The 18784-nt window shown below is 38.2% G+C and overlaps 1 protein-coding gene across 5 annotated transcripts in view; it reads left to right on the top strand.

Moving 5' to 3' along the window:
- Nucleotides 1-18784, top strand: part of FHIT (fragile histidine triad diadenosine triphosphatase) — a 1407272-nt gene that overhangs the window by 256428 nt on the left and 1132060 nt on the right. For 3 of the 5 annotated variants that reach the window (XM_042979313.1, XM_042979310.1, XM_042979312.1), the window contains exon 3: nt 2624-2699. The exons of 1 other annotated variant lie outside the window; for it this stretch is intronic. The gene's annotated coding sequence lies outside the window, so the exon portion shown is untranslated. Of the gene's footprint in view, nt 1-1553; nt 1645-2623; nt 2700-18784 lie in introns of those variants that run through there. One more of the 5 variants, XM_042979311.1, reaches the window with a different exon arrangement.

The following is an 18784-nucleotide window of genomic DNA, read 5'->3' as shown; positions in this document are numbered from 1 at the left end:
GTGGTCATGGATTGATCAGCTCATTCCAGGGTGGTATGGGGAGGTAAACCAAAAAGGGGCCCATTTGACCATTTAGCAGACTTCTGCTTAGATCTCATTTTATAAAATCACTCCTAGTTGTAAGGGGTCCTAGAAAGAGGAGTTGTTAACAGAAACTGGGTTGCCCAATTGATGATTGCCAAACTTCCTTATTACCCAAAAATAACCATTGTCAATAAATGTGATAATACTGTATCTACTGTTTTTGCAATGTATTTTCCCTCTCAATAATATCATGAATCTTTTTTCCATGTTATTAAATATTCTACCACGTATTTTTTTAAAAAGCTTATTTATTTATTTTGAGAGAAAGAGACAGAAAGAGAGAACTGTGGGGGAGGGGCAGAGATGGGGACAGAAGTTCTGAAGCAGGCCCTGAGCTGTCAGCACAGAGCCTGATGTGGGGCTCATGGGACTCCAACTCACGAGCCTTGAGATCATGAACTCAGCCGAAGTCAGACGCTTAACCGACTGAGCCACCCAGGCTCCCCTACCACATTATTTTTAATGTCTACCTAACAGTCTACTTTATGGCTGTACCAGAATTAATTTAAACATTCTTCTTTTGTTTGAAATTTAGAATTTCCAGTTTTTACTATTATAAATAGTACAGGGGTAAATATCCTTGTACTACATCTTTTTCAGAACTCTTTTGACATTTTTTCTTCCATTTTGATTCTTCCTTTAAAAGAAATCAGGAAATAACAATGATATAAGTAAATATTTAGGAACTCTCTTCAAACAGAGTCTGGAGGGGAATTATTTAATATCTCAGATAACTTAAGATTATTGTATAGGACGCAAAATATCTTACTGATTTGGTAAAATCAGAGAAACAATTGGTAAATCCAGACATAGGAGAGAGAAGGAGGGAAGTGACCTGTCTTCTCATGGAATCAATCAGCTGAGTTGGTTGAGTTAAAATGGCTTAATGAGTTTTAACAGGTCTGGTTAAGGGGATCTGGCAGTATGTTAATTTTCAGAATACCTTCTGCCTGAAAGTATATTTTCATCTGATAGCGTGTTTCCTTTTGTACAAAGGTTGTCAAATGAGAGTGTGAAGGTAGCTCCTCTCACAACTCACCTGGCAGAATGTATTGTAGGCGTGTTGAGGTTGAAAGGCTGGTACCCACAGCAGCTAATAGCAGAGGCTGCAGGGAGGTGTAGCTTACAGAAGAGTAAAAGGGGAAATGTTGACACAGTCCACCGCCACCCCCACCCCATCACTGCTGTGGTCTTGAGTGTGTGGGGGGGTGCCTTTCCTTGTTCGAAAACTGAAAGTAGATCAGCAAAACTGAGCATAGGGCAGAGAGTTTTGGTACTTGCTGAGTACATTACCTCTTATAACAGAGTTTTAAATGTCAATGCTTTTTCTAATGTATATGAGGAATCCTAATTGAAAAGCGGGCCCATATGCTTAGACTATATCTAGCTCTGTTTCTTTTTTTTAATACTGCAAAATAAGGTTAATTTTTATGGTGAATATTTTATGGCTCGCTTTCTGTTATGTGCCAGACAAATTGAAGGCAATGGAAACTGATGGGTGCTGAAGATAAAAGAGCAGTGTTGACCTTTTGGTAAATCATTCATCATACTGCTTCATCTGTAAGTGGTTTTCCAGTTGTAGCTCATATTTGCTAATCACTACATTTGACTCTCAATTCTACAGGGGCTGATTGTCTTGTTGTGGATTGCCTTTTCTTTTCTTCCCCCCACCCCCTTTTTTTTAACTTTGGTTATTGTTATTATAGCTATTTTATTACTATTAGTTCCTCCACCAGAGGGGGCTTGTGGGCAGAGAAATACAGTGGGAATTAATAATTCCGTCTCTTTTTGCCTGTCTTCACTGACTTTTAAGGTTTTTCCTTAATGGCTGAGACGTACTTTCAGCATTGCATTCACCTCCTTGTTCTTGTTGCCAATGAAATTAAATTACAATTTGACTGTCTTTGGCGATGACCACAGAATAGTTAACTGGTGTTAATGGTTTAGCACCAGGATGATTTTTGGCTTCCGTGTTGATCAAAGTCCCGTTGGGGAAACCAGAAATGAGAGTAAGAATAGCCTCTTTAATCCTGGGTCAAATACTGGAAAATATGGAATTTATTATGGTGGAAGATAAATTTGATCCTGGACCCAAAGGTGATCCAAGACTGGGCATCTGATAGAATCAACTTCACCAGCATTGTGGGAATGTATGGTTCTTTATTTCTTGATACTTCTAACTGACTCTGGCCATCACTAGAGTTCAGAAGTGTATTCAATAAAGAAGACCCTTTAAGTCTGGATCAGCATACAAGATATGGAGGACAATATGGACATGCTTGTCATCTGGTCTAGGCAAGAGAACATTTACAGAAAATATTTTGCCTTAAGACCCAGAGAAATTGACCCTTGTCCACTAGGGAATCCAACCAGTTATAGTGCTGTGCTGATTAACCCCACAGAGGTTGTAAACTAGGGATTGTGTCCCTTCTCTGGGGACAGAGAGTATTTTAATATTTTGATTACAATTAAAATGGAAATTGGAAACACTAAGAGACAGAAACTAATCAGAAGTGTTTCACTCTTCCTTTATTCCCAGTCACTTGCAGTGTCGACCAATATCCAGATATTACCTACACTCGCCTATCTGCTTGAACCAGAGATTCCTGCACTGGGTGAGTGGTCCTTGGCCTAGATTGGCATTGCCCATTTGATTGATGAGGGCAGTTTGACAGAGTTGTTGCTAGTTATGTTGGTGCTGAAACTCTAAGAGCATGACTACAATTCCATTCTGGAAGTCTGTGGTGTGTGGTGGGGTGGATGTGGGGGTTCACGACCCTTTTTTATTATTTTATTAAAACACTAATTATAGTTTTATGACTGCAACCAATCATAATACTTTTACCTTATTTTGGATAACAAAGAACCAATGTCTTTATACTCTTTTGTAAAAACGCAAAAAAGCAATAAATACGATTTCTAAAAAGCACCATCTTTTAACAGGGAATTCTCAGAAGTCACATTTTTTTCTTTCTTTGTTAGAGATAGAAAGCCAGTCTTTGGGGAAGGGACCCTTAGGTCCCAGAGGAACAGTCAATAGTGATAGTCTATTAATACCAGATTGTTCTTATAGGAAGAAATCATTTTTACATGGTGGAGACATTTTAGTCTTTAGAAGATTTTCTCAAGTGTCTTCCATAATAGTATGGTCCAGAAGTTAGTCTGGGAGGAGGCAGAAATGAATTAAAATGGATTTTGGGGATCTTGCTTATTGAAAATGATAATGCTGTCAAGCATGACTTATCTTACCTTCCTTCTCCAGACCCACAAAGTTAACTAGATTCATATCTATCCTGTCCCTTTTCCTCAAGACCCAGAGATTAAGAAGAATTTCCTGCATCTTTAAACTAATTTGTGAATGTTCCCTTCACCTTTTACTCTTCTCCACCATCCAATAAGGTAACCACTAGCCACGTGTGGCTCTTTACATTCAAACAGATTTAAATTAAACAAAGTAAAAAATGTATTTCCTTAGTCACACTAACCTCTTTTGAAGGACTTGATAGGCATCGGTGGCTATTGGCTGTCTTATTGGACAGCATAGATATACAACATTTCTATCATCACAGAAAGTTCTGTAAGTGCTGCTCTGATACTCTTAGATATCCATCTAAGGATATCTCTCACCCTCTCAGGTGGTCACTGTTTTTTCTCAGTGTCTGAAGTAGACATGGTGTCCTTCTTCATCTCTGCTGTCACTTACAGACAACTTCTTTTCTCTTTATCCACAGAAGCACCCTCAGGGGAACCTGGGTGCCTCAATTGGTTAAGCGTCCAACTTCAGCCCAGGTCATGATCTCACAGCTCGTGAGTTCGAGCCCTGGGTTAGGCTGTGTGCTGACAGCTTGCTCAGAGCCTGGAGCCTGCTTTAGATTCTGTCTCTCCCCCTCTCCTCTGCCCCTCCTCTTCTCACACTCTGTCTCAAAAATAAATAAACATTAAAAAAAAGAAAGCAGGTGCCATCAGATAATCCTACTGCCTAGTTATTGAAAAATTTACCCCCAGCTCACTGACTTTATGCCCATCACCTCCTGCCTTCGTTGTTGGTGAAAATATCCACATAGAAGACTCTTCTCTGGCCTCCCAGTTCCTTCAGTTTCTCACTGTCAAATGTCTCTTTTTTCTGCCTATTGGTCATTTCCCAGGCCAGTGGCCCTCAATCTAGGAGGCTTCCCTCTTCTAGAGGGCATTACAATTGTAAGGAGAGATTATTTGCAAATGTAAGAAGTACCACTGGCCCTTAGAGGGCAGGAATTAAGGATACCAAATGTATTTCAGGACCAGGGACAGTCCTACATAATGCAAAATTGTTGCATCCCCAATGTCATAGTGCTCTTGTTAAGAAACATGGTGCTGACCTTCAAAATGGATTTCAAAGCATTTCTCTGTCCGTGTGTCTTTCCAAGGATGCCACCTCATGTGCCCACAACACTCCTATTCCAATAGGAGTTCCTTGACTCCTTAGAGCCTCCAATCTATTGACCTACTGCTTTCATGTACTAATGATTATCCCTCTCATGCCCTCATTTCCCTCCTCACCCAGTTTAGGTGCTGTGATTAATCTCCCCTTTGTCATCTCTGTCATACTTGCCTGGCATAACTTTTTTTTTCTTTATTTTTAATTTTTATTTAATTTTTTAATTTACATCCAGGTTAGTTAGCATATAGTGCAACAATGATTTCAGGAGTAGATTCCTTAATCTTCTCCCATTTAGCCCATCCCCCCCCTCCCACAACCGCTCCAGTAACCCTCTGTTTGTTTCCTATATTTAAGAGTCTCTTATGTTTTTGTCCCCCTCCCTGTTTTTTTTTTTTTTATTATTTTTGTTTCCCTTCCCTGATGTTCATCTGTTTTGTCTCTTAAAGTCCTCATATAAGGGAAGTCATATGATATTTCTCTTTCTCTGTCTGACTAATTTCGCTTAGCTTAATACCCTCTAGTTCTGTCCACGTAGGTGCAAATGGCAAGATTTCATTCTTTTTGACTGTGTCTGGCATCACTCTTGACTTTCACTGAGCTTTCTGTCCACTTTGGGCCTGAGTGCAGATGGATGGAGAACAATGCTAAGTCTTATGGACTTACTTTAAATTTATGTGCACTAATTTCAAGTAGATCCTCTGCTCCACTTGGCAGTCCTGCCTTATTCACTTAGTACTTCTATTCTCTGAGACAAGTAATTTACACCTTTACCTGTACCTCAAACCTCTGACACCCATCCCCAGTTCTCCCATTCAGCTGACACCCTTATTCCATATTTAACTGGGGAAATAGAAGCCATCAGAGCAAACCACCTCACCTCCTCCAGCAAATTTGCATTCCTTCCTGTTTCCAAATACTGGTAAAGGTTCTTTTAATTTGCATGCCGTTACTACTCTGAGCCATATGATGATTCAATTCTCTTACCACTTTTCTCTATTTGAAAGATCTGGAAACCTTCTTTTGTACAGTGTCCCATAACATCATTTGGCTTTCATTTGATATAAACACATCATTTACATATTAATTCTGCCTTTGTTCTTTTCTCATTAATCCATAACAATTAAAATCGACCATTACTCTGCCACACTATGAGTTTTTATGATGTCATATCAAAGTCTCCATTAATTAAATAACTTCAGAAATTAAAGCCTTATTTGATGACAATATCTTTCAGTTGCAAATCATCTCCACTAAAGGGCACAATGGCAGACTTGGGACAATTTTAGCATTAGGACACACCAACCGAACAGCCAGATGTGCTTACTGACACATTGAAAGTTAAAAGCTGTCACTTTGGGTGATCGTTTGGTGCCAGTGACACTGAGAACAGAACAGAGTTGATGAGGGGAAAAAAGGACACACTCAGGCACTGCTATTGGAAAGCACAGCTCAATTATCAGGTTGTCATTTAGATTTTGTGGAATGTTCATTGGATTGAACCACAAATTAAAATAAAAAGTCCTTCCAGAATGTTTGGAGCTGTGAGACTATGTCGTTGGATTTCAGTTTGAGAGACACTGACCTGCAGGGTAAAGTTCAAATTTCTTAGCTTAAAATACAAGGTCCTCATTTAACTGGAGGGTGAATTGGAGTGGAAGGGAGTTAGATTAAGACAGTGAGAGAGAAGTTATTAATGCAGTTGTCGGGGTAAGAGATGAAGAGAGCTGGAGTGAGGAAGAAGTGTAGGAAAGGCAGAGACAGAATCAGAGCTGCATTAGATAGAAATGAAAAAAATAATAGGGGAGAGGGACATACAGCCACATTAGAGGTGGATGGCAAACGGACTCTTTTATATTCATGTTATAGGTAAGGAAATAAAATAGTGGATTGGACATCTTAATTTGGATGTTATTTATAAGTTTTTAAGTAAGGATTTTAGCTTAGTTTAAAAGGATATTATGGTTTTTTTAAAAATAAGGATTCACTACCTTACAGCTTTAAGAGAATATAGTTTGCTAATGTGTCTAAATGACTTATCAAGAATAGCTAAATTATGAGCATCAGCGAGATACAGCAGTACTGGCTGTGGTGTACTTGATATGTTTAGATAATCCCTAATTCTGGGGAAATTGTAGATCAATTTGATGGTTGAAATAAGGCCAAATATGTAGGAATCATAATAAATACAAAAATGCCTAATTTTAGCTGTCAATAGACAAAGATTGTTACGATGGATGGGGAAGGAAGACAGCTATGTACTCTTTGTAGACTATTTACAAGGGATACCCCTATTATGGATGGGACGATTGAAAGAAAACGGATGGAAATTGACATAATATTCCTTGCCAATACCTTTCAAAAGAAAGCGTGGATGATGTATTAATATCAGACAAAATGTGCTTTAAAGCAAGAAGTATTATTATGGTTACAGAGAGTTATTATTTAATGATGATAGAACAATTCACCAGGAAAATATATTAATCCTGGAGCTACATTACTGAGCAGCATCATTTCAAAAATATATAAAATAAAAATTGACAGAATCATCATAAGATATTGAGAATATAGGTAATTATAATCAGGAAGATCTAAACATTTTCTCTCAGACACTGATAAGTCAAATAAAGTTAAAAATTTAGAAAGGATAAAGAAGATTTAAAAAAATATCACTGATTAGCTTGGTCAAATGGACATTTATAGAACTTAGAACTCCATTAGCAGAGAATATTTGTATGTAGGAAGCCTGAACGTTGATGAATACAAATTCTATCCCAGAGAAGAAAAAATTTAGAGGCCAAAAACCAGTAGACATCAAAATTTCATACATTTGAAAACTCAAGATCATACTTTCAAATGTTTTTTGAGTCATAGAAAAGTGATGAGAGAAATTGGTAGATGCTTTATTTTAAATCTTATGGGGTATAGTTAGAGGGGTACACAGAAGGGAATTTATAGATTCACAAATTTATATATTAGAAATAAAGGAGAGGCACCTGGGTGGCTCAGTCAGTTAAGCGTCTGACTTCAGCTCAGGTCATGATCTCACGGTTGATGGGTTTGAGTCCCACGTCGGGCTCTGTGCTGATAGCTCAGAGCCTGGAGCCTGCTTCAGATTCTGTGTCTCCCTCTTCCTCTCCCCCTCTCCCACTCATGCTGTGTTTCTCTCTGTCTCAAAAATAAATAAACATAAATTATTTTTTAAATAAAAATAAATACAGGAATGCTGGTTATCAGTGAGTTAAGCATTCAACCAAAAAGGTATAAATAGCAGAGTAAACCGAAATAAAGTAAAGGTAAGGGATAATATAAAATATTAAAACAAACAAAATAGAATACAAAAGGAATAGTAGAAAAGATCAACAAAGTAAAAGATGATTCTTTGAAAGATTCTCCAAACACATTCACATCTGGCAATCTTGATCAATTACAGAAGCAGAGAGAGAGAGAGAGAGAGAGAGAGAGAGAGAGAATACAAATAGTATTATAAATGAAAAGGGAGCCCTAAATATAGACTTACTAGACAATAAAAGTCCAAAACAATATACTATGAATAACTTGATGGTACTATATTTGAAAACATACATTCCAATAAATAAGGGTACTCAGTATCCAGATGACAATACACATCCTAAGCTTATGTCCCAACAAGAGACATAAGAAACATGATATATAACTTGAGTCTGGTGCTTTATCCATCCTGACACACCTCATGTCTAGCTGAGTTGAGTTTGAGTCTGGCTTCCTAGAATAAAAAACATTCATTCGTACAACAAATATTTATGAACACTTATTGTCTAGTTGGAATTGTGGTGCTGCTAGCTTATACTTTTGTGATGAAGGTGCATGTTAAATCAATACAAAAAGAGATATTCACTACTGTGATAGTGCAGTAGAAAAGGTAAGAGCAGTTTAACAAGGAACCTAATCTCATTAGGGCAAAGGGCACATTAGCAAAGGTTTCCTGAAAAAGTGACATTGAAGCTGTGACCTAAATTGTGCGTAGGAATTATCCAGGCCAGGAAGTGGTACGGATTCCAAAGACATAGATCATAGAGTGGGACAGTGGAAAGATATGAGATTCCATTTTGGTAATTGCTGTTGGAATATGGTAAGGGTTTGCATGAGCCAAATGCATTAAATTCAGACATCTCCGTAAAACACAAACACTTGGTTTCATTTGTTAATAGATTTATGTAAATGCTTAAAACTATAATCTGTAGAGAAAGTGTAAAAATGTGGATGGGAAGGAAATAAACCAGCTTCATTCAGAATAGTGATTGCTTCTAGAGAGGGGAGAGCAGAGGACTTCTACATCCATCCCTTGTTAATAGCATTGGATCAAAGGAAGTATGAAGTTAGCCGCACTCGTGTGTTTGCTAAGTTCTTTATTTAAGTGTTGGCCTTATCTGCAGTGGAGCCCTTAATTATAAAACATCAGACAGGAAGTGAAACTAAGAGATGCCATTCTGAAGGCCGCAGTGGTTTATACAGTACTACTCAAAATGGGAAGAGGGAGGTGCTGAAATTTGAGAGTAAGGGTTTAGAACTGCTCTGTCCAACACAGTAGCCACTAGCTGCATATGCCTATTGAGTACTTGAAATGTGGCCAATGTGAACTGAGGCGTGCTGTAAGTATAAATTCTACACTAGATTCCACAGGTAATACTTAAAAAAAGAATGCAAAACACCTCCATAATATTTTCACAATATAAATATAATGTTATTAATATAATAATTGTGTAATATGTTGAAATAAGATTGTAGATAATATTGAGTTACATGAGATATTGTTAAAATTAATCTCACCTGATTCTTTTTACATTTTTTAATGTGGCTCCTGCAAAGTTTACAATCACACAAGTGGCCAAAATCATATACCTAATGGGCAGTGCAGTTTAGAAATTTTGTAGCAGTTTGGCTTTGCCACATCATCCAAGTGCCTCTTTTAATTGGCTTTTACAAATTGTATCATCAACCCGCAGCAGATTGGAAGGGAAAAGTACAATCAACTGGTATTACATCACAGACGGTTTGCAAAGCTCTGCTTTAAACCATTAATATCTTCAAGGGTGCTTTTGGCTGCTGTGCTTGCTGTAGGAAAATGTATTTATTGTCAGTTTCTCAGAGCTCTGTGAAATAGTCTTAAGGAAGTGACTGTTAAATTTCTTTGGACCCTGAGTATGAGAAAAGTGATTGATAAAGATTTGCTCTCAGATTTGCTTGTATTTATTTTCCATTACATAACTTGTATATTGGAGTTAGACCATTATAATGACTATTGTAAAGAAAACACTTTTTAAAAAGTCCGATCGGAGGATCTGTTTGGCATCAGCTAGTGGTTGTTTTAAGAATTAAATAACAGAGGTTGGGGAAGCTTATATCTTAAATTAGTTACATTGCAGCATTGATAATATACTTAAGTAATTGTCTTCCTTAGGTTTTGTTCTATAAAATGGACTTATTTTCATCGGAATGGACTAGTTAACATTGGACTTCGAGTTTGGCACATGTGAGCTTGTGATTTACAGGGCAATTTTTCTCATCAAAACCTGGGCAGAACCATTTATTTTAAAACCAATATTTATTTTACAATGGGAAGATGGAGCAGATTAAAGGCGCATAAAACCATGATAAATCACCCAATCTTTATCCCATAGAAAATCTTTTAAATGGCTCTTAAAGTAATGGCAGTTAAACAGTCTCCTACAGTTTGTATGTGGATGGTTTTCTAGCATATGATATAGTCATGTAGATTAAAATCTAATTAACAAGGAATTTATAAATTTCAGATGTGGTCTACGTGATTCTTTTTCAAGAAAAAGTTGTGTGTTTTTTTCTTAGCCAAGTTTCTGAGTCTCGCTCATGAGTAAAGAGAATCTAGTATGAAATGTTTAGCTGTTTCAGATCAAAGACCCAAGAAATGAAATCTCTTTTAGTTTTTCATTTAATAATCAATTTTTATTTCAAAGTTTAAGAAACATGTATATTCATGTTTATTATAGATTATTATGCAAGAAAGGACTTTTTATAACTTATCTCATTTTGTTTGATTTAGTTCCCATTTATATGAATTTCTGTAGTTAAAAATAATGGAGCTACATTTCTCTGATAGTATTTTTTAGTACTATTCTAATTATAAGTGAAGTTATGTCCCATAGAACCTCCAGACTGGTTAAAGAATGCTAAAGGTTAGAAAATAATTGATAGGGAAAAGATCTGCTTATAGTCATGGTGTGGGGAGTCCATGTCCTATTGTGGATGGTGTCCTATTGTGAATGTTCTGCCTATAGCTAATCGTAGACTCTAGGTCCGTGGTTGGCCAACCTTTTCTGAAAATGACCAGAGACTAACTATTGTAGGCTTTCTTGGTTTCTGTTCTAGCCATCTGCTGTTATTGGGTGAAAGCAGGCTTAGGCAGTATGTAAATGAATGGTTGTGTGCCTACTTGACCCAACAATTCTGTATCTGGGAATGTTCTCTGGGAAATAATCAGAAGTTTGGGAAAAGGAGTGTGTACAAGAATATCTATCATGGTATTGCTTCATGGCATGGAAAGCTATTTATGAGCCCTGGTTAATTCAAAGAAAAGCAACAAGGCTGAACTTAAGATGTGCTCCTGTTTTGATGTAACATAGGTATGTATGTTGGGTTGGACTATGGAAATGCAGAAGAAGGAGTGCATATGTAGTCCTCTTTGGAGGAGATGGATTTCCTATGAGGAGCTTGGAACAATTGCTGTTCTATTGGCAAGGCCGTTCCCATCATGGCAATGGATCCAGAGAGCTGCAGCCAGCACGTGTTGTGTTTCCTCTCATTGGTGACGCCATCCTCCCTGATGCAGTTTAACATTCAATTCATCAAATGAACTCCTCTTGTTCAGGTTCCTTACGCATCAAATTGTTGTCTGATTAGGATTTGGCATTGCCTGGAGGACATCTTCAGGAAGGGAACGTACTGGTCATACTGACACCTGTGCAGCAGTTATACCGCAAATTGTAGACTTCTACTTTGACAGTCTGGTTTTATGCCTTGGTCTTCTGAGCTCGTTAACAAAGTCTGCCTCCTGGGAAATGGACTCTGTACTGTGTGCCAAGAACACCAAGGCTCAGAGTGCCCAAAATCTGGTGAGGGACCTTCCTAAGGTATTGATCGATGACCTTCAGTTGGGCCCTTCTACAGACAGCATTCTGTGTTTCTGCACAGTGGGATGCTTGAGCCTTTTCCTATTTGAAGTTTTGGTCCTTCCCCTCTCTCAAGTTCTACACTTCTTTGATTGTTCTCTCTTCAGGCTTTACTCGCTCTGTTTTCCTTCTTGCTTCTTGTCACTTGACAGAAATACAGTGGGGAGAGACTGGTACACAAGAGACATTGCTACTTCTGGAATTTAGCTTTCTCCTCGAGTTTTCACTGGATGACATTGATTTCTAGTGCAAAGGGCTCTCAGCTTTGGAGGAGACCTGGAGAGAAGCAGAGTCCCTCAGGTCTGCTGTGAGGCTGGAATCCCCTTGTCCCAGCAACAGGGTTTGGCATTTGTGTGAGACTGCGGGACATTCCCCTAATGCCAGGAGCTTCTAGCAGTGACAACCAGCCCAAGGAGAAGCAGCAACCGTTTCTCCACCTGAGGGAGGCAGACATTTTGTGAGCTCACATGATTTTCTCATCAGACTCTGAAACAGCATTTCACTGTATTTTGATACAAATGCTCAAACTACACATTAGGGATAATTTCTACTTGTTTGGAGCACAAGTCAGAATGATCGTATCTCCGTTAGAGAAAATGAAGAGGCCTCTGCGTTTCACACTACTTCATTAAAGAGAAAATATTTTCCCAATAGGCAAAAGCTACTGGCTAAATTCAGCCCCAAATTCAAGATCATTTGTACCAAGAACTCTTATGTCAGCTTCCTTTTTCATGAATTAACATGGGTCTCTGGAATTTACATTTCTTACAAAATGTTTACCCATTTTCCCTTTTTAGCAGGTGAGAGAAAATCCTAATTCAAGCCACATTCTTCTATCACTTTGGAGGCTGACTGGGGATGAGAGTTCTTTGATTTAAAGAAATCCCCAAAGCGATTGGTAAAACTGCTTACAGAATTTGAGGTTGCACATCTCGAGGAAGATTTAGGTCTGAAAAGTCACAGATCTTAATTCGTGCAGTGTTGATTTCATTACCTTGCTTAGGAATACAGTGAAGTCACTGTTTAAAAGTCGAATGAGTACATTTCCATCAATGAAATGTATCAAGTACCATCAAGTAGTGAAATGGTGTCAAGAAAAATAGCATTTCATTTTTTCTTTCCATTCTTTGTATTGAAAAATATGAAAATTGCCCTCTTTCTTTTTGAGTTAATGCTACAAAAGCTTATAAATTTTACCTTGAATATTTAGATGTTTATGTGAGCATAGCTCAATTTGTAAATCTGAACTCTATCAACACGACAATTAATTTTAGAAAATTGTCAGTAAGCAGATATGCTGGGGCTAGAATAAGATGATTCATTTACCATATAGGCAATAATGCACGCTATAAAAAATCAAGAGATAGTCACATAGAAAGGGAAAAAATGAATGTAGATCAATAATTTAATTTAGCTTTGACCTGGCTAAGTTCTATAGCACGGTTCATAATTTTTCAGTGATAGACCCTTAACATTTTACATATAGTCCTTCAGTTTTGTATTGATCTTCCCTAATGTATTCTTCATTTCACAGGAGGAATAACATCTCTCAAATCTTTAACAAAAACACATTTTTTCAGCCTGCAAATGTTAACCAAAATATGACACCCTATTAACCTTATTTATTCCATTTTCAGAGCTACTTTTTTCCCTGGCTAAATAATTTTAAAATTTAGAAGAGAAATGGGTAGGAAATGAATGACGACTTAGAGGGCAAGTTCATGGAGTTCTCTCTTAGTTAATAGATTCTTAGTCTTTCTGCATTACTTAAATGCTTATTAACACTGGAACCCTGGATGTTCTATGTATAGTGTATATTTATTCCGTGGAAAATTATTCATTTTTAATGGAACTAAATGGCCGCTTGGACAAGGGACTCTAGCTATTAATCAGGAGGCAAGTGATTGACTTTCATGTTCATTAAATATTCAATAAAGTTCATTTATGAAGTCTGTAACACTAAAAGAAAGTTTTTATAAGTGAGTATGTTTGCACACACCTACATTTTAGTGCTATATTCATTTGTTCACTTAACAAATACTTAATATATGCCATGCGCCATGTACTGCTGATTCAGTGATGAACAAGCCCGTGGCCCCTGTTGTCATGAAGCTTCCAGGGCAGTGCATGGGACAGACGTCATCAGTGCTATGACAGGAGGTGGAGGGCTACTGAAAAGCTTGGGGGACTCTGTTTCACTTGACTCCCCTCCATGCACAGAAGGTGATTCTTCTTTGCATAAATTTCCTGAGTCTCCTAGAAATTCAATATAGCAAATTCTGATTGCCTTCTGAGAAGATATTTTGTTTAGAATGATGGGATCCTAGTTTCTTAGAGCTTGCAGGGACTATAGAAGTCATATAGGGGCTGCACCCTCACGCTCCCCTGCCTCAGCCTGGGCAGGTCCAATGCCCAGAGGGAAGTATGTTCATTTGTGGGGCCATTTCTAGACTGTGTGGATTGTTTGAAAGTTCTTCCAAATAATGAAATGAAGCTTATTCCCCTATACACTCTCTTTATTAATTCCATTTTTCTATTTTGTATAAAATCCTAACATCTTATTTACCCCATTATTTGGTACACTTATCACAATTCTTCATTTATTTGCGTGATTTTATTATGGCTGCATGACTCCTGTCAGATGTGTGTACTCCGACGGCAGAATTGTGTCTGTTTTTGCTTGCTGTTATTTCTCTAGCACTCTCGCAGCGCTAGGAAAGGAGTAAATGAATGAACAAATGTTTTGTCCCAAAAAGGCTTTAGGGAAGAAGGTGTGGATTAAAACCTTACATATTAGTCCATTAACTATTTGACAACACCTGTCATGGTTCTTTCCCTTCTCCAGTTTTTCTCATCCTCAAGTTCAGGTTCTCATTTCTTCGACCTTTCTTTACACAAGACATGGTGTCTGCTCCTTCTCCCAGTGCACCCCGCCCTGTTAATATAAAAACTAATGCCCGTCTCTTACCAGGAGCTTCAGGGAAGTCTTCACAGAAGAGGCACATGTTGATTCTGGATCGTGAAGTGTGTGGACATGTTCTCCAGGTCAGTGAGGCCAGGAAGGGCATTTTCCAGGGTGCATCTGGACCAGTGTTTTCAAAACGTTCCTTCACTTGCAGTCTTTTACTAGGCCATCTGCCTTCCTAGTCGGGTCCTCTTAGGGGAATTGTTGCTCTTTTTTTGCCCATCGTCCTCATGAACTTAACTATTGGTTCACCTTTCTCACTTCCTGGCCATTGCCTCGCCCTTGCCAGAGCAGCCTGAGATTTAGAGGTGACTTTAGGGAGTCAGTCTGGGTTCAAATCTGGGTTCCACCCATGTTTTTCATGGCCTGAGGCGTGGTAGGGGACCTCTTTGAGACTTAGTTTTCTCTTCTTTAAAATGAAAATAATAGGAGTGCTTGGGTGGTTCAGTTGGTTAAGTGTTGGACTTTGGGTCAGGTCATGATCTCGAGGTTTGTGGGTTCAAGCCCTGCATTGGGCTCTGTGCTGACAGCTCATATTCTGGAGGCTGCTTCAGATTCTGTGTCTCCCTTGCCCCTCCCCTGCTCACACTCTATCTCTATCTCTCTCGAAAATCAATAAACATTAAAAAAATAAAAATAATAATGCTCACCTTATAAAATTATTGTGAGAATTACCAATAAATTACATGTGAAGTACCTGACATGTAGTAAGTTCCTAACACACTGTAACTCTGATCCTTGCCCTGATCCCTTCTAGTGAACTGCTGTAACTCACTTCCAGTGGTCTAGCCCTCTGTCCAGAAGCCCCACGGAAACCCCATCAGTGGTCAATAGAGGTGCAACTGTTTCAATTTCTTCGTGTACACAGCTCATGGCTTGGTGTCTCCATCTTTGTTTCTTTCAGCCTCCAGGCTTGTGGGATCTGGTGATTTTTTTTTTTTTTTTTTTTGATTGGGCTGTACAGGAATCAGATTTGACACATTCTTCCTTTAATTTCTCTTATTTTGGGTCTCCATTTCTCCTGGTGTTACAAAGGCCTGGATTTCTTCTCTCTTGTCTCTCTTAGCTTCATCTGGGTAACTGACATACTCATTTCATTCTGGTCAAGATTTCTCTCAATAGGTTTATTGCAGATTGCTGCAGCTGCAATCAGTGTTTACAATCTGAGGACAAGTTGGAGATTAAGGCTTGTCATCACTATTTAATTAACCTCAAATTAAGCAATTTCTGGTCCCATTCCATGCCCTTCCACAAACTGGAGAGAGCCATTGAAGCAGTGCCTGGAGTCCTAATAGATTCCGGGGGGCACCCCTGGAAAGCAGGGACCAGCTTAGCAGCCACTCTGAAGAACAGCACTATTTGATCCCTACTCAGGTGCCCAAGGACTGAAGCTAGGCAGCTTTGAAGTGTATGTAAAGGGAGGGGAATAAAGGGGAGCAGTCTTGTAGTTCTAGGAAGCACATAGTCTGTGAACTTGCAGAAAGGAGGAGCCAAGAAGTGTCTAGAGAAGGAAAAAAAACCCTCTCTTCCTTATATTAAAAACCAACATTGTTGTACATATTACAGAAATAGTATATGCCAATAGTAAAATTATAAATGGTAATTGAAGAAAAGAAAAGAAGAAAGTAAATTTATCCAAATTCTTTCTCTTCACACCTGCTTTTAAGGCTTACTTGAGCTGTTCCATTTGATAGCCACTAGCCACGTGTGGCTTCTGAATATTTAAAATGTGGCAAGACTGAATTGACATGTGCCAAGTATAAACTATTCACACCAGATTTCGAAGGCTTTGTATAGAAAAAAATTAATCATTATTATTTTGGTGTGTTGGGTTAAATCAAATACCATTAAATGAATTTTCACCTAATTCTTTTTGCTTTTTTAAATGCAAGTACCAACACTTTAAAACTACAAATGTGCCTTGTATTATATTTCTGTTGGACAGTGCTATTTTAGAGCTTTTTCTTTGCATATATAACATTTTTTTTAAAGAAAAACTGGATATTCCATGTATCATGTTGTATCTTCCTTTCTCAGTTAATGATAGGTTGTGAATATGTTCCTGTCATGAAATATGTGATATGGCATTGTTTTTAATAATTTTTAATAGTTCATTATATTGTGTGCCTCAGTTGATTAATCCATTCCCTTCTTGTTGAACACTTAGGTTATTACCATTGAAATTTTTTCAAATTATTCATGAATGTACTTCCAACTATATATTTGGCTTCATCCTTAATCATGCTCCTAGGATTTGCTTCTGGAAGCCAATTAATCCAGTCACAGACTTGTTTGTGGTGGTTAAGCAAATTGCCATATAGAGATATGGCACTGATTGATACTTGCTTGGGAGGTTTATGAGTGTACTCATTTCACTTCACCTTTATCAACACCAGTTATCATCGTTCTTCTTCTTTTTTAATTCTTCATTATTTTTTTTGTTAAAGTATAGTTGACATACAGTGTCACATTAGTTTTAGCCGTACAGCATGGTGATTCGACGAGTCAATAGGTTATGCTGTGCTCACTCCAAGTATAACTACCAGGTGTAACCATTCAATGTTATTTCACTACTATTGACTATATTCTCTGTGCTGTACCTTTCATCTCAGTGACTTATTCATTCCATAACTGGAAACCTATATCTTCCACCCTTCACCCATTTTGCCCCTCCCCACCCCCAACCCCTCTACCCTGGCAACCAACAATTTGTTCTCTGTATTTATCAGTCTGTTTACCTTTTATTTATTTGTTCATTTGTTTGTTAGATTCCACATGCTCTTAATTCTTATTTTAATGAGCAGCATTGTTATGGGTTTGCTCCTCAAATTAATGAGTCTTAGACTTGGTAGCTTCTCTACTGGTCCTGCAGATACTTCAGATGACTTTCTTTTATCCAGCAGCTACTGAGCATCCCTCGTATGTCCAACACCGTCCAAAGATTTGTAGAAGACACGGTATTAGATTTCTAGAAATTCCTTATATTGAATATTTAAGTTGGAAAAGAAGAAATAAGTAGGGCATGGACCATGTGAGTCTCATTTACTATAATATTCCCAGCACCACAACAGCATGCACGCTGTATGCTAGATTCCCAGTAAATATCATTGAATAAATTCACAAATAAGTATATGATCACGTTTACACCCATGATAAGGAAAACAAAATAAAGAGATGATTTTAAGATAGGGGCAATTAGGGAAAGCTGCCTGCCATTGTTTTAACCCAAAAGAAGCCAGGGGGCACGGGAGCTGAGTCTGCAGAGGGCTGCAGGAGAGAGGCCACCAACAAAGCAGACAAAGGATCCAAAGGGGCAAATAGGGAAAAGGCAGGACACCAGCTCTGATACCTACTCTTTAAGGCACTTACTTTTCTGAGCTGTGGCTTCCTCCTCTGTCACATGTGCATAATAATACCTACCTCAGAAGGTTGTAATGGCAACAAATTAAGGAGAGCACTTAGGCATCTTTTCAATATTTCTATTCATCAGTGGCTTAGCTATATCAACTTCTTACTGTCTCTTCATTTGTCATTTCTTATAAGTTAATCAGGAGGGAAAAAACAGAGGATAAACTTACCCAGTTAGAGCTGCGCCTTCTATTTAGACTTGAAAAGTTCTATACACCCTAGTGAGGTGGCCACTTGCATTCTGAATTGTGCATATCAAACCCTTCCACTCTGCTAAAACTCTGTAGAATTTTTCATGTAGTTGGATAATTAGGCCACATGCTGTTGGCTCTGCTCAAAAATGGTCATTTAAGTGTCTTTTTATTATTTTTGGCATCCACTGGGAAGTTTAAATAGCCACTGCCTGTGTGGTTTCTATATAGTCTTTAAAAAATGCTGAAATTGAACAGAGTTTAATAAAATTGCTGGACTGTTAGCTCTAGCAAGCTCTCCCAGAGATAAACCTGAAAAAACAAACCCCAAACCCCAAAGTAAATACTTCTGTAAATCAGGGACTTTCACGAGTGTTCTCTGGGGAGTGTCATTTGACTCATATGGAATAAAGTTTACAAGCAAGGGTGGAAGCTGGCAGCTTCTGAGCCGATTTGACCCTTTCATTCTCCTTTGCTTAACTGAGATCTGTACTGAAAATGAGCGGCAGCATTTGGAACTAAGGGACCCTGAAAT

The sequence above is a fragment of the Panthera tigris genome, chromosome A2 (assembly GCF_018350195.1).
Source record: "Panthera tigris isolate Pti1 chromosome A2, P.tigris_Pti1_mat1.1, whole genome shotgun sequence".
NCBI classification, from domain to species: Eukaryota; Metazoa; Chordata; class Mammalia; order Carnivora; family Felidae; genus Panthera; species Panthera tigris.
Note: the sequence above shows the minus strand (reverse complement) of the source record. Positions and strands in the feature narration are given on the sequence as shown.